Consider the following 17,184-nt stretch of genomic DNA (forward strand, 5'->3'; position numbering starts at 1 on the left):
GGCGAAGCGGCGGCTATTGCTCGGTGCCAGCTGAGTTCGCTTTTCGCAGGCATTCCAAATCTCGAATTAAAACTCTAATCTGGCCGAGTTGGTTCAAAGCTTATAGGGGTACGTAATTGCGCAAAAAACGGGACGAAAATGAGGAAACACAAACGCAATACGTGCGCATTGTACATGTCGTTCGTGTTTCCTCGTTTTCGGCCCGTCTTTTGCGCAAGTACGAACCCCTTTAAAAAAAAATCTCGAATGTCTCCGTGGGGCTCCGGCGACTCGAATGCCATCTCAACCGAATGCCGTTCAAAAACTACGTATAGCCCGCAAAAAGGACGGTAGTCGAGTTGAATGACATTCGGCTGGAATCCAATCGAAACGCAGGAGTATTAAATGATACCTCATTTTCATCTTTTGGAGTGCGGTTAAAAAGCCCCCAACTATTTCTCCTTTATGCGTTTGTTGGGCAGTGCGCTCTGTGCCCTCGCTGCTTTCGTTTCTTGACGCTCCGTAGCAGTAAACGCAGCTTGGCAGGCGATAATAACGGCGATCACGTTTTCAGGGCAAGATGATGGCGCATTCTGTGGCACAGAGTTGTCCTTTCTGCGGCTTTGTCACCCCCTCTCCCCTCCCCTCTGGTTTCTCCTCGGCCGACCAAGCGCTTCCTTGCTCTTTATTCTATCCCTCCTCTTTAACCCTCCATTGCAGCCTGACGCACACTCTTCGAAAAAAAAAGGTAGTGAAAACGTAGTAACGGCGGTTGTTACAACCTTTATTTAACCCTTACTGCCTATGTACTATGTTCCTACGACCTTGTTACTGCCTCAAAAGAAAATTAAGTAGTAACAAGGCAGTGACCTCTGCTGTTACTACATTTTTTGGCAATTTTTTGGCAGTTAGTACACTTGTACTACCTCATTATAACCCTGGTAGCATCCATTACTACCTTGATTTGGAAATGCATGATCGGAATATGCACATATATGTATATTAACATTCCTAGTCACATTGCAATGTCACTACCTCGCAGTTACTACGCACAGCGACTACCTAAGTAGTCATATATGTGACGGTTGTAGCTACCCCAAAATGTAGTAAGCTCAGTTACCTTTATTTTAGAGTGCAGTTCTTGGGAAGTGGTATCCCCACCGCAATCTCATTCTTTCGCTCTCTCCGCGGTTCACCTCTGTATTCCTCCCCACATGCAATATCTCAGTGTGAGAGCTTCCGTACCGTCTCCTGCGACCACTTCCTTCCCTCTTCTTCTCTCCTACTTTTGTGCCGTATAGGTACGAACCTAGCTCCTTCTCCTACTCCCCTCTTTGTACAAACATCTACATCAACATCGCTAATGCAGGCTGGCTATGTGCCATGACCTGCTGTCGCTGTAAAACAGCGCCACGCCGCTTCGCTAAGACGGATATTCGCCTCATGGTCTGTCCATCGTACCCTGTGCTGCAGATGCTCGTGCGGCGTAGAGACTCGCCATGGCGCACATCCATCAAACCTGCTTGTGCCCGTTCTCCATGCTGCTGTACTGGGCCGCCTTCACGACGTATACCGTGTGCGGATCACGACGGTTCTTCTGGTCCTGTCTTGACCGCTCTCTGCGAATAGGCCAAAAGAGCAGCAGAGCATACCGCTATGAAACCTCAAGACTATCAGTATCAGGGGCTTAGCTGTTGTCTAGGGACACTGCTGCCTCTGGTGGTCTGAATAAATGTACTTTCAGTGTGTTGGTGGTGGTGGAAAACGTTTATTTGCTCTATTTTACAGTATTTTTTTGCGGCTTCAGATGGAGTCTTCCATCTTATCATCAGGGTCTGTTCCCCTAGTCCAGGGCTCCGCTGAGGGTAGCTGCCCTGCGTACACGCCTTACTAGTCTTTGTTGGACTTTCAGGATGTCACTGGATAGCATCCTCTCCCATTGTTCCGCACTCGGGTTTTCGACTATGGCTAGCTCGTCTATTTTCTGGCAAGCCCATGTGGCATGGCAGTACCTTATATTTTCACTAATTTGGCTAGTGTTACCCTGCGTGCAGTTTCATCGAAGGAGTCTAGCCATGACTCTTGGTCTTGATGCAGTCGCTCTTTCACTGCGACGGAATCTAGGCTCCGTCGTTCTCGCGGAGACGGCATCTCACCAACTCCATACCGACACTGGTCATAGTCACGAGCCTCAGGTCCCGTTCATCGCTCAGTTCTGCAACCCCCGAAGCGGTAATTTAACCGGCTGGACAGCTGTGCTGCGGTCGCCTCCGCACCTGTGGCTACCAACGGCCATGATCTCCGCAGCTTTGTGCGCCAGGCTTAGCTTTCTGACTGTACACGCTTCAGGGCAAGCAGTGGCTCAACGAAGAGCAGAAAATGAGCACCCCAACCTAATCTCAAGCGCTGAATCTTGAATGACCTCTTGCTGACCTCTCCGTATTCAAAAGTGATGCCGTTTACTCGCGTGCACGGCTTTAAGCTTCAAGCTTCAAGGGTCCAGCATTTTTCGATGTAAAACGACGCAGAGCACACTGGGAGCTCCGTGAGCACAAGTACAGTGGTGGCGCATTGGCCGACATTGAAAATACCTGCGTTGAAGAAACGAGGCCGGCGTCGCGTTTCTCCGCACGACCGCTGCGGTAGCTGAGCGCGGACGCGGCATTCCTCCCTGCTCGTGATGTGGGCCGTGCGTGCTGCCAGCTCGGCCCATCTCGGCTTCGGGAGCATGTCTCGGGGAAGCAGGCCAGCGCCCCTTACGTAACGTCCCCCCCCCCCCTTTCTCCTCTCCGCGCCGTGAAAGGGCGGAAACAAGGTCGCCCCCAAGGTGCCTCCCGGAAGTGGCCGCGGAAGTAGCCAGCCTCTGCGGCACCGTTCCGGGGCCAAGTGCTCTTCTTTGTCTTTTCCCTCACCCGCTCTTTGACGCCCGCTTTCTCCGCATCCCTGTCTTGCGTTGATCGCTTCACGCCGTTGGCAGCCCCCTTATTTCTTGCTTCCCTTGGTTCTACGCACGCGATGCTCTCGTCTTCGGTGTACGGGTAGGTCGAGCGCGCGTTGTATACACGCGAAGTCGATACCACATGCGTCCGTAGTCTAAACATTACGAATTGATGCGGCACACAAGTGCGTCAGACGACAATCAGGGATATTTCCAAACCTTCTCTTGGCTGTCATAACAGAGATTTTTAACTTGGGTCGCACTGAACTTCAGGAGGATTTCCGAACAAAATACTGCGAAGGACCATAAGAAAATAATGTTCAAAGCCACCTGCACTAAATTTCCAGTGCCTCAGCCAAATGCATGCGCCAAATGTGAGATTGATAAGTAGCTTGGAGAGTCCGATGTTTACAATTACATTCTCTGCATAAATATAAATTTATTCTTCATGTAAATGTTACGTGCACCTTTTCTGTGATTTCACTTCCATGCACTCAGTTTGGCAAGCCTGCCGTCAGTTTCTTTTTAACTAACGTCACAGTACACAGCATACCGCTTCGAATTGTAATTTTTCTGCTCACTGGCGCGTTGAGGCCCAGTAATGCGTCACTGCTTTGCGTTATAGCCGAAGTATATTTTTCCGACGTACGCTGTCTGCACCACCGGCGGAGCTTTGACCCCGTAGGAACTTTTGGAGGGGTGCGGCAGTTTACTGCTGTTTCTGTTGGTGCGCTTCCCCCCCTGCTGCATGAGATCTGCACGAAAGTTGGCCTTGCACCTAAGGCGGTATATGCCTTGCAGACGGGAAAAAGGCGCAGACGAGCGTCACCAAGTCTTGCTGCGACCAATAGCTGGCGGTCGTATTCTGCCTGCGTTGCAGACGGATGTCAACAGGCGCTAACTCAAATAATGATCTGTCTCCTTTTCGCGTGTTTTTTTTTTATATTTTGTCTTGTTTACTTCGCAGGAAATAATTCTAAGTGCGATAAGACAGTGGCATACACATGCGACTGACTGGTGCAGATGCCGGCTCGAGAAAGCCATCAATTAGAAAGATTGGCAAAAAAAAAAGAGACTCGGCATTCGCGAGCCAAATCGAACGGCAATGCTCGTAGTTTCACGTTCACAAAGGGTGTGCTGCCTAACTAAGCTGCAATCCGCTGACACAGACTATTGGGGCATACCCGGATGGTACAGTAATTTTCAGTCGCTTTATAATCTTGTAAACAATGCTCAGAAGAGACAAGACAAACATGGGGAAAAACAAAACACAGACGAGCCCCTGTCCTTTGTCCTATTTGTTTAGCGCAAAATTTTTCTTGCACTGATCATTCACGAACTAGCCCTAAAGTGAGCGCTACTTTGTGACCACATCGTAAGAAGGAATTTATTCATTTTTAAGGTAATTTTTCTTTTGCGCCGAAAAAAAAAAGCACGCGACTAAATTAGTACCAGAATTGTGAGCAACCGTTTGTCGTAGAGCGTTGCGGGGGGTGTCGTAGATATACGTTGCATAAGGCTTGCATGAGCTAGTGAAGTTGGAGGCCAGATTGAGACAGGGATTCGAACCGACGACATATGCGTCTTCAATTGTATGCCTTTCCAGACTCTCTACCTCTTGCGTTAAGGTATGTCGCCACATTTTTCAAAATTTTTTAAAATTTTGACCATTAAATTTTTATTTCACAATTACCTTATAAAGCACCATTCTATATGATATTCAAAAGCACAAAAGAGTGAAAAACGCCATGCTGGCATTTATTATTCACAAAAAATTGCCCAAACATGGCTGTTATGCAAACATTCATAACTGGTGAATGAAGAGCAGGAATTGCAAACATTTCGGCACAGAGTTAGCCAACTAACCATACTGTGCAACCAACTAGGATCTTTGCCATCCGATAATTAAGACAGAAAGTTATAGCAAAAATGCTAAAGAAAACAAAAAAGTGTCATTTTTGCCTACATTCCTTGACATAAAACATGATTATATCAAAAATCACCATTCGATTTCATTTATCCTAGTTCATTGCACAGGCTAGTAACAAAGGAACGAGCGTGCAAAGTTTCATTGAAAAATATTTATACATTTTGAAGTTATCACTGTTTGCGCAACACGAAGGTGCGAGAAATAAAGTTTTGAGAAAAACAAGAATAAAGTTTTTCAATCCTTGTACAAACAAGATCATCATGCCCTAGGAAGTTAAAATCCTCCAGGTTCATAGCTAGGACCCCCCTTAGCTGACACGAGCTCTCTTTTGGCATTTGTTGCTGCCCGTCTTTTCTTGTGGAGATGTTTTGCCTCACCCGTTGATTGACGCTGGGCCTTCATCATCATCAGCCTGACTACACCCACTGCAGGGCAAAGGCCTCTCCCATGTCTCTCCAATTAACCCTGTCCTTTGCCAGTTGCCGCCACTGTATCCCCGCAAACTTCTTAATCTCATCCGCCCACCTAACTTTCTGCCGTCCCCTGCTACGTTTGCTTTCTCTTGGAATCCCCTCCGTTACCCTTAAGGACCAGCGGTTATCTTGCCTTCATCACTCTGCTGCTTCATGCTCTGCTCATGCTCTGCTTCATGCTGGGCCTTCATCACACGGTAATGGTCACTGGTGCAACATCCTACGAGAGTGTGGTGGCCAGATTCGATGCCTGCTTCCCTCAAAAAAAAAAAAAAACTGGTAGTGGCTTAGCTCTGGTTAAGCCTGGATATACAAGCGAAAAGCTGCATTTATGCTTTGTTTGACGACATGGCTGTCGCAGTTCGCGCACAATGCACTGGGAACACCACGATAACAGTGTAGGAAAGCGCGTTATACAGCCCTTCTTCCGCATGCGTAGTAACTGTGGTAAACACGCGGCTGCAACGAAAGGGCAAACGTTGGCCGCCGCTCACGCGTTATCGCAACGCCTTGCGAAAGATCCTTCTCCTCTTGGGACGGCGGCGGAGACCGCGCGGCAGCGGCGAAGGGTAAACCGGAGGCGAGGAGGAGGAAGGGCGCGCCACGGCGGCTCCCAGGGGTGGCCCACGCGAAGCGCGGTGTTGACGAGCCTAGTGAAGCTTTTCGCTTCAATATCTGCTGTACTTCTGCTGCCATCATTGAAGGACGAATCCGGTAGCATTAAAAGCGATAGCGTGAAGTGCGCGCAAAGTAAACAACTGAGACGATTGTAGCGTCTTGCATCCCCCTTTCGGAAATTGAAAGCAATGTTTAAAATAAAAAGAAGCCTTACAAATTGTCTTTGAATAATCTTTTACATATCAGATTAAAAGAAAACAAAATTTTCAATATACGCCGGTGAGTATCGCTGAGTTATCATTTTCTGTTAGCAAACCACATCAGTTTCGGTTTCAGAACGGTTCACCACCTGTTCGAAAGTTGGCTATAACTTTTGAACAAAATAAGATACGAACATTATTCTTGCTGCAAAACATTTTTGAATGTCTGGGGATTCCCGATATAGAAAAAAGAAAAAATGTCATTTTTACAAAAAAAAACGATTTTTCAAAGGTCGCGACATGGCGCGGTTGAGGTGTCCACCGAAATGCCAGACAGTTACTGCGCAATTTCCTTCGTTCAAAAACCAATTTTCGTATTAAAATAGGGACTCGACCGTTCGTCGTACACTCTTGCGGGTAGAGTCATACGATTTCTCATTGCATGTAGGATACGTCTCTTAGTCAGTCGAGTGTTGAATTCTGACCTTTGTGAATTCAGCGTTTGTGGAGGCCTTTCTTCGTTTATTTTCTAGGCGCGCAACCTACGTCAGGATGGAACGCTCACGATGACACACGCATGCATTCTACGTCGGGATGGAACGCTCACGATGACACACGCATGCATTCTCCTTCACAGCACGTAAGCAGTCTCGGGTGCCCTCTGAAATTTTTAGAACGCAGCTCTTTGGCGCCCGTTTCTGCGTTTCCGCGTCACCCTTCCTAGCCTATCGAATCTAGCAAAATTGCGTACGGGATACGGACCCCGCACACCGCTACCTTATATAGGCCCCTGCTCATCAGGGGCTGGCAGGAAACGAGGCAGCAGACGCAGCCGCCCGCGCGCTCTCTCACCGGGCTGTTTTCTCCTCCCAACCCGATCAGGATCCCGATTTTAATCCGGTCTATACATTCAAAGATGGTACAACCTACTATCAAGGTAGTCATCGCCTTTACCCTAGCCCATATAAAGGCCTCATGAAAGTGGATGAGCGGCTCCTTCTCCGCCTTCTCAACAATACATTGCTGTGGCCGGCAGCACTAAAATATTTTGACCCCTCCTTTAACGGCGGCTGCCCCCACTGTAGAGCGGTGTCTTCTGACACCTATCTCATGGTGTGAGCCTGCCCCTCCAACTCTGCTATTCCCCCATCCCCAACCGAAGCCGGGAGGACTGGGAGGCGACCCTGCTCGGCTGCCACGACTTACAGGCCCAACAAGCCTTAGTCGGGCGCGCCCGGGCGGCGGCCACCGCCACTGGGGTCCCAAACTAGGGACCTCCACCTAGTGCTTGTAAGGATCGGTCCCTTACGGGCTGATCCAAACATACCTCCTGTCCCTTCTAAATAAATCTTTTCACCGCCACCACCGTCGCCCCCGCCGTCGCCGTTGTCGTTTTAACCAGCAGTGGACACCTTAGTCGTGCTTTAAGCTGCGAAACCAAAGGAGCGGGAGCATAGAAAGGAAAGGAAAGGCGCATATCTGCCCTCTTGGAACAGTGGACACCTCAGTTGTGCTTTAAGCTACGTGGTAGTAGTGACAGATGTGTGCATGCATGGGGTTCAACGCGGCTGAGCCTAGTTTAGAGAGCGGAAGCCCGATTAAGCATGGTCAGACCGGTTTGCTGTGGTTCAACTCTATTGCATATGACTGACTTGACTGGGTTGTTGCTTGATTAAAGAGAAGACTGTCTTGTGGTCTCTGAAGTCGTTAGCTGCTGGTTAACTTCGAAGCGGAGCCAATGGAAGCGTCCGCTACCAGCTTACTCTGTCGTTGTTCACGCCGCTGCTTCTCCAGACGGGCCTCTCGTTCTTCTTCGGTTTCTGCTTCAATCTTACCGCGTTTCCTGGCTCTATCCTTCTCCAATGCGCCCTGTCGACGTTCTTGATGATAAGAATCATTATTAAATCAGCCGTCTTTGATACACAGCCGACGCACTGCTCCCAGTTCGCGACTCCTTCATGGCTATCGGCGAACGAAGTTGTCATTGCGACTAAAGGAAGGATGAAAGGGATAGTGCATGGGCCTACCCACTGGCTCGAGCTGAGCCATATCACTACGACGCACAGACCGAGAAAGGCATATTTTTAAATTACCGGGCGCACTTAACGAAATTACGTTCGAGTAATGCGAACGCATTGTAATTCCTTTCTAATTCTATTCCGTTTCTATTCTAAACCTATTTAATTCTAGTACAATTGTATTTCAGTCCTAGTTAATTCTATTCTATTCATTTGTAGAGATGCAGTTGTGAGTGCTAGTACTTTGCTGGTCAACATTTCGCAATTTCTCGCCCTTGATGAAGCCACAGCGTTTCGACCAATCGCGAGTTCTGTAATGCTGCCCCTCTTTTGGGCGACGCCGGGATTTCATGTCGATGAGACACGTAATCACTTGGTATTGAAAAGAAAAAAAAAAGAAAAAAGTCATTTGTGGGCGTCGGAAACTATCGTTTGTTTCTTGGAATGATTCCTGAGGAAGATGGTTGAGAGAGAATAAAAAATAAATAGGATGAGCGCTCCTACAACAAAACTGAACACTGCACGCATGTTGACTTTTGCGTCGGTCAGACGGCGTCCACCACCTCTGTCGTTACTCTTCGCGAGGCGGGGCGGCGGACAACAAAGCTTGTCCCGCCCGGTATTTCTTCTTGTTTGAACAGTCAGCTATGCAGCAGTTTGTTCTCCACGTTACCCATGTCTCGCGAGATCGGAGATCCGTGATTGGTCAGCACGGAGCAAGCAATCAATGCCCGACGCTTTTACTTTTCCTCAACAATGCGGCGGTAAAACGCCCCATATTTTCAGGTCTCTTCTGGGCTTGACAATCTCCGGGGTCACTTGGCCGCCGTGTGCATGCTCGACAAATCTAGAGACGCTTAACCAGGTTGACACTTATGCCCTGAAAGCGAACCGACAAACTATTGAATTTTGAAGGCTAAAGCCTTTAATGCCTCATACTGTCGTGACCAAGCCGTATTAGCAAATGTGTCCGCGTTTCGGCGTCACTACTTACGAAGAAAAACCTGTGTCGATGCTGGGAATCAAACCAGGGCATTTGCCATTTGAAGTGGAGACGCTACCACTCCGCCACGAAGGCTTAGAGTTTCAGCGTGAATAAAGGCGCGTCTAGTGAATGCATATGTTTCGTAAATTAAATAAATAAATAAAAAAAAATAAGAAAATATATAAAAATTAAAAAATGAACAATTTAAAAGAAAATAAAAAAAACTGCTCCAGGAAAGGCTTTCGCCTTGCAGCACTTTAGAGAGCCAAAGTGCCATCTGAATTTTTTATTCTACGCGGCTGTGCATTACTCGCTGGTAGATGAATAAATAAAGCCGCGTGGAAAATTAAACTCTCTAGACGCTGGCAGTGCGCCAACATGCATCATTTTGTCCGAAAACAAAGCTTTCCAGGCAAGATTGCCCTCCACGCGGCTAACGCAGTACAGATGCCGTAAAGGAATGTCGCCCGCACCATTAGGGTATAATGAAACGCAAACGTAACAGTTTGAGCTCCTGGACAGAAAATGCTGGGGTAGTCCATTAAAAATTCCAACAAACGACCTTTACGACTTCGCAGAGAACATTAACTGCGGTAGTGCTCAACTCTCTCTGCTAAGATCTTCCTGTTTTGCTGTTCGTGCTTCAACCGCGCAGTTCGTCTTTGACGCCGTGCGAATTAAGTTTAATTTCCCTGCTGAGAATTTATCCCCCATTTCTCAGTGCAGAAGAAGATAATTTTGGACAAAATGCTCGCAAGCGCAATGCAGCAGCAGGAAGTAAAAGTTTTAAAGTAATTAGAATGCATATCGTGCGGAATCGTTCTTCAGAGCAGACGTAAACATGCGCTTACAGGTCGCTCATGACATTTTGTTATCTGTTTTCTGTTACCTTCTTTGACGAGGTGTGTTAGAAAAGTATCCGACTTTATTTTTTTTTTTTGCGAACACCTGATGGATTTGAAACAAGCGCGCTTCATCAGCCGACCTTGAACCTTCGTGCGCATGCACGAATTTTTTCCCGCCTGCGGATTGCGTCAGTCGCTGGTACGCAGCGTTTGAGTGAGGCAGTGCGCAGTCCTCTCGTCCGTTTTTTATTGCAAGCAAAATGGCGGAGCGACAGGAGCATCGTTACTGGATCAAATTTTGTCAGAAACTGGGCGACAGCCAAATAAATTCAACAGGAAAACGGCGCAAAAGACGTGGACAAAAGAGACAAACACGACAGGACCAGCGCCTCTTGGCGCTGGTCCTGTCGTGTTTGTCTCTTTTTTCCACGTTTTTTGCGCCGTTTTCCTGTTGAATCATGAACCAACTAGCCCAAACTAGAGTTCTTCTTGAGCCAAATAAAAACCATTCGAAATATTCAGACGGCTTTCGGTGCCGATGCTATGAGCAGCAGACAGACTAAGCAGTGGTACAATTGGTTTAAACACGGCCGCACATCGGTGGAGATAGAGCCACTCTCCGGTCAGCCATCAACATGCCGAAATGACCAGGTCATTGCCGAAGTGAATGCTGTGGTGATGCGGGACCGTCGTTTGACTGTCCGAGAAATTGCGGAAGAGGTGGACATCAGCAATTCTTCTGCACATTCCATTATCACCGAAGATTTGGCCATGAAGAGAGTTGTGGCGAAATTCGTGGCCGAAGCTGCTCACGGTGGAGCAAAAGTAGCTTCGTGTTAAGTCTCACAGGACATGCTGGATTCCACAAACAGTGACCCCGACTTCATCGACACCATAATCACTGGTGACGAGTCTTGGGTGTGCGGGTGCGACACAGAAACCAAATTCCAGTCTTCATAGTGGAAGCATTCCGCTTCACCAAGACCAAAGAAGGCCCGCCAAGTGCGCAGCAACGTCAAAGTGATGCTGACTGCTTTCTTTGACTCCCTCTGTGTGACACACCACCAGTACGCACCCTACAGGGTCAAACAATGAACAAAGAGTACTACAGGGATGTCCTCCGTCACCCACGTGGTGCTGTGCGGCGCAAGAGACCGGAGTTGAGGTCAACAGGAAATTGACGCATCCATCACGACAATGCTCCTCCACATTCCTCGCACTTAATTCAGACTTTTATGGCGGAAAACCAGACTCCAGTCGTTCAACAGACTCCTTACTTTATTGATATGGCCCCTGTGACTTCTGGCTGTTTCCAAAAATCAAGAGGCTATTGAAAGGAGCGCGATTTCAGACAAGAGAGGACATTATGGCTGCAACGACAGCTGAGCTAAACTCCATAACTCCATTCCGAAAGGGGCCTTTTAGGAATACTTCCAACAATAGTAGCACCGCTCGGAGAAGTGTGTGGAGTCCCAAGGAGACTGCTTTAAAGGTGATTAGGTTTCTAACGCTCCAGTTATGCCAGTTTTTTTTCTTCGGCCAAAGGTCGGATACTTTTCTAACAGACCTGGTATGTTGCGTAAGCAGATTCGCACACCCGCAAGAGCTGCAGCTACATCAATCGCGAAAATATAACAAGTTCTTCACGCTGCTGCGATTTAGAATATTCTATAGTAGTCCGACGAATAAAATCCTCTGCCTTTAATGACTCTTAGTTAGGTCACATCATTGAATATATACAGTTTAAACCATGCCATGATAATCTGCAAGGTCATTGCTTATCTTGACAACGACGGTTTGTCGTTATTTTTCTATTTGTGCTTGAAAACTACCTTACGTATTTGCATCCAACCGCTGGGCATTGTTCTAAGAAAGAAAGTGGGGAAATTAGCCCTAATACGAGCCAAGCCTTCACATTCGTAGCTGACACGTAGTATCGTACTCGGGCTTACCCTAGGAGTGGCGAAAGGCGCCGGTAAGCATCCCCTGCGTCACCGCTAACGTTCGCGTGAGAGGGCGCAACGAACAAGATAACAGAGAACGGTAAACACAGCTGAATGAATGAATGAATGAATGAATGAATTTCACAGGTTCTCTTTCCTCCTCGCACCAGAGGTGCCCCGCCAGAGACGGTTGGTTTAACTCGAAGACTGAAGCGTTCCTTCGCAGCAGGGGTGCCCCGTCAGAGACGGTCTTCTGAGGAGTTGAGATGCAGGGGTAAGGCGAACAGCTGAAGTTTCATGAACAGCTATTTACATTGCATATACAAGTTTAGGCACTAGAGACAAATTAAAGAGCAAAAAGATATAAAACAACAAAAAGGTGGAACTGGCTAACACTAGGGGAGGCCCCTACTCGGCGTAGCCGAAGATGCATAGCATCTCACCTTAGCCCAGAACCCCGCTTCCGCCTCCAGGGCCAGGTTTTAAAGCCCTAAAGGCCCGGCCCACATTTCGTAGCTTCCAATCATGTTGTGCTCTTAACATGATTGGTTCTTCAAGGGCATGGCCAGCCCTCCGGTTTCAACAAGGTAAACCACCCTCTCTACCACTAAATAAACATAAAAACAAACACAAATACACATTCGTGTCAGCACGTGCGCGAATCGGTTCCGCAGGGTGGGGGGACACCCGTACTTGCCGGCGCGTCGCTAGCGGCCGCGTTCCAAGAAAGGAGTCGCTTCGCTTTGAGCGCCCCAAGCCGCGTTCCGATGACCCCGCGTACGCTACCGATCCCTTACACGCCCTTCCCAAGATTCTACAAAGGGCCCAAATGGCACTTTTAGAATTATACCAAAGAAGGGATCGGTACGGGTCACAAAACCACCCTTTGGGTGACACACCGCAGCTACACCAGCGCTGGCACCAACAAAACCAAAAGCAAAATGCACACGTGAACTAACACAACGTAAGCCAATTGCACACTCAAATACATACAGTGGCATGCCTGCCGTGCGCCGTAACACGGCGTCCATGTACCCAGTTCACTTGCATCCACACCAGCGTCCTGCTCGACACACACACACCGACACTCGCAACTGGAGCGTTCAGTAGCACTGATAGGGGGTCCGAAAGCGGCCACGTGAGCGTCCTTGGTCTCACCGAGCGTCCCTGTGTACGTTCGAGCCCCCACGTGTCTCAATCGACACGATTAACACCTAATGGTCGCTATGCTCATTAGGCTGGGGCCACAGCGGGGCAAGAACTCAACAGTTGCTGCCCTCCAGGGTCAAACACGTCCCGGTTCTCGATGGGTCCAAACCCCTGATCACACAACGTACCTAAGGGCACGCTCTCTTCGACGCGCCAATACGAGACGCGGGCTGCGTAAGGAGCATAGCCCCTGTCCAGTGTAATCATGTCAGTGCGGCCGCTTCTGCCACACGGGATTTGGCGTACTGCAGCATGGAACGTACTGCTTCACGCGCTGACTTTCAACGTGAAGGCCACGCACCTGCCTCCAGCTACTCTGCCTCGCTTGGAGCCATTTGTCCCGTTCCTGCACGGGCAAACCTTGACGTTGCCGTTGCCTGCTTGATAAGAATTTGCCGGCTTCGTGGCATCGTCTAACTCTGAGGCTCCATGAGCTCCCTCGCAGTCACTTGACCCGAGCTTGCCTTGCGGCAAGTGGCCACTCATTTCCGGGTCCTCAAATAACCTGGCTGGACACACACCGGGTGCGTTCAACAACTGCGCGGCGCTCTGCCCGGTCGGCCCAGGAGGCCCACCTCCGCTCTCTGCCTCGGATGAAGGGCTCTTGCCACCAGTAACGCTACGGGGCACTTCATGCCCTATGGCCGATACAGTGTGTGTTTGCAGCAACGCCAGATTTTCACCTGTTACTAGCTCCGTGTCGGAGGTCACAATCTTAGTCATAGCGCCTGCAGGAATTCCACCGCTGTCCTGTTTGTTGTCGGACACCTTGGCCTCGATTGGTGGCCCTAGATCATGAGAATTGGGCTGCTCCTGTTCTTTGCTAGCCGCCCGCGGTTTCGGAGAAGCTGTGATATTTCCGCGTCTTTCAGGAATCCTGTTTTCACTTCCTGAGCCTTTTGCGGCCTTTCCTAACAAAGATGCGTTCCCGCATACCGGCTGATTGCTTTCAGCGTCCTCACTGCTGTTTCACTGACCTGTTCATGACAAGCATAATCCTTTGTCTTCCAGCACAGGCGGCCTCACCTCTCGTGACTCGGAGCAGTTCTCATTGGCTGATTCACTGGCTTTTCTACTCTCCTTGATCTGAGAGATCTCGAGATCTACCTGCTGGCGTCTTGCTTCTAGTACCTTCAGGACATACTTAACATCCTGAGGTTCTTCCTCGCGAAGCAGCGCCTTTCCGCCATTTACTTTCGCAAGTTGAGCCTGAAGGTCCGCTAAGCGCGCCTTCGCTAACTGAACCTGGTACCTCACATCGAATGAGGGCCGGCATGGATAACTCTCCATACCGCCGTCTGTACCCCTGAACTGTCCTACCGGCTCGAACACATGCACAGGGACGTGAACAATGCGACGAAGCAAACTCACAGTTTCGATGCGTCGATCCGCATTGCCAGCTCCTTGGCGTCGGAGTCCACCGCCATTTTCACCGGACGCTGCGATGACCTGTCGCACGCCGCTGGTCCTGTGCCCGTTGTCGTCACTTGCTGTGACCCGCCGGTGACCGTCCAGTTCTCAACGCACTGCTTCCTTGACCGGAGCAGTCCCGCGTCGCTGTACTACTGCCGTGGTCCTCACGTCCTTGCCGCCGTCTCTCCGCAGGTCCTTTCTCGAACGCTGCTGTTGCCTGATCGTCGCCTTTCTCCCTGCCTTCAGTATTCTTCCTGCGCCGTCTTCCGATGGCCGCAGGATCCTCGTCGACTGCGCCAGTAAAGTTCGGGTTCTTCTTCGTTCCTCGCACCAGGGGTGACCCGCCAGAGACGGTTTGTTCACTTGAAGACTGAAGCTTGATCTCTGCACCAGGGGTGCTCCGTCAGAGATGCTCTCGTGATGAGTTGAGACGCAGGGGTAAGGCGAATACTTGAAGTTTTATATACAGATATTTACAGCGTATAGAATTTTAGACACTCGAGACAAATTAAAGGGCAAAAAGATACACAACAACAAAAAGGTGGAACTGGCTAACACTAGGGGAGGCCCCTACTCGGCGTAGCCGAAGATGCATAGCATCTCACCTTAGCCCAGAACCCCGCTTCCGCCTCCAGGGCCCGGTTTTAAAGCCCTAAAGGCCCGGCCCACATTTCGTAGCTTCCAATCATGTTGTGCTCTTAACATGATTGGTTCTTCAAGGGCATGGCCAGCCCTCCGGCTTCAACAAGGTAAACCACCCTCTCTACCACTAAATAAACATAAAAACAAACACAAATACACATTCGTGTCAGCACGTGCGCGAATCGGTTCCGCAGGGTGGGGGGACACCCGTACTTGCCGGCGCGTTCGCGAGCGGCCGCGTTCCAAGAAAGGAGACGCTTCGCTTTGAGCGCCCCAAGCCGCGTTCCGATGACCCCGCGTACGCTACCGATCCCTTACAGAATGAATGAATGAATGAATGAATGAATGAATGAATGAATGAATGAATGAATGAAAAACTTTATTGTACAAGGCCCACGTAACGTGGTAAAGTGTTGGGTGTTCACCGCATAGCGGGCATTTGTTGTCATATGTGGAAGGATAGATTTTGGTAAGTAAACTGAGATTGGGGTATGTATTAGTCTGCCAGGCTAAGGCTCTACTAAGGTCTTTGTGGAAAGGGGGGTAGGTCCTCCTTAGGGCTCGTTGGTGTTCTAAGATGGCTCCATACCGTCTGGTGTCTGCGCCCAGTTCCCCTTCGGTGCGCGCCTCCCGGTTGGCGTATGCTCAGGCGTTGGCGTCCGCACGTTGGTTCCCTTTGGCAGCCTCATGGCCTAGTGTCCACGTGATGCAGCTTCTCGCAAAGGTGATTGTCCTCGCCCTGAGTATGTGAATGGCTGCAGTGGATATGCGTCCACTGCTGTATCTTCTGCACGCCTCTTGCGAGTCTGTAATGATGTGTGCATGGGGCTCGTCACTCTTCTGGGTGATGGCGAGTGCAATTTTTGCTTCCTCAGACTCGAGGATGTTGGTTTTTATCGAAGCGCAGTTGATTTCCCTGAGCTGGTGATCCACCACGCTGGCTACAGAGCGGTATCGGTGTCTGTATGTAGTTGCGTCAACGTATAATACGTCTTTTGCCCCGGCGAAGCTTCTTTCGTGGAATTCGGATCTTGCCTTTCTTCTCGCTCTGCTGTTGATTTCTTTCAAAGCGTCCCTCATGCCCAGCAACCGCAGCGTGTTTCTGCCCGTTTCGGGCAGCATCACTCTTGTTTTCTGCGCGAGAAGGTGGGCCTCGATATGTTCTTGTACTTTGTTGTTTATGTGCAGTTTAAGGAATCTCTCCGTCGAAGTGTTGACCGGTAATCCGAGAGCGCATTTGTATGCTTTTCTAAGAATTGCCTCTGACTGCTCCTTTTCTTGCTCGAGTGGTGTTTGGTATGGGACGCCGTATAAGATCCTACTGACCACGAGGGCCTGTACTAGCCTACATGTGTCTTCCTCCTTCATACCTCTCCTACTGTTGGAAATTCTTGCAATCGTCCTGGTGATCTGTGCTGTGGTATTTGCTAGCTGTCTGATTGTGTGATCAATACGACGGTTTCTTTGGATCCACATGCCAAGATCCTAACTTTCGACACTTCCGGAATCTTCATTTCCCCTATGTAGATATCTATGAAGTTTTGCAGATTCTTTTCTGTAGACTCTGAGCACCTCGGATTTTTCAGGGGAGCATGCAAGTCCCCAGTGTCGGGCGTATGCGTTGACCGTGTCTCCTGCTCGCAGAGGAATTTCTTGTTTTTCTTTTAAGGATCCCCTTGTCACCCAGATTGTGATATCATCTGCGTAGATGGCACGCCTGATTCCTTCAATTACTTCGAGCGCCCTTGCTAAGCCAATCATTGCAATGTTAAAAAGCATAGGAGATACCACAGAGCCTTGCGGTGTTCCTTTTTCGGGGGCGGTCCTGATGCCTCCTATTCCAATGGTAGCAGTTCTGTTAGTAAGGAAGACTTTCACATAGTTGATTATTCTCTGCCCTCAACTTAGAGCTGAAAGTGCCATCAATGCGGGGCCGCTGAAAGGTCTGGGCTGTGAGGAGATGGCGTCGCGTACTCCCTCGCAGAGGATAG

The 17,184-nt window shown here is 49.3% G+C and overlaps 1 pseudogene; it reads right to left on the bottom strand.

The window, feature by feature from the left end:
• Positions 1–1,492: 1,492 nt before the first annotated feature.
• On the bottom strand, positions 1,493–16,315 carry LOC149337796 (uncharacterized; annotated as a pseudogene).
• Positions 16,316–17,184: the final 869 nt, after the last annotated feature.

The sequence above is a fragment of the Amblyomma mixtum genome, chromosome 7 (assembly GCF_055824585.1).
Source record: "Amblyomma mixtum isolate Tamu chromosome 7, ASM5582458v1, whole genome shotgun sequence".
Classification (NCBI taxonomy): domain Eukaryota; kingdom Metazoa; phylum Arthropoda; class Arachnida; order Ixodida; family Ixodidae; genus Amblyomma; species Amblyomma mixtum.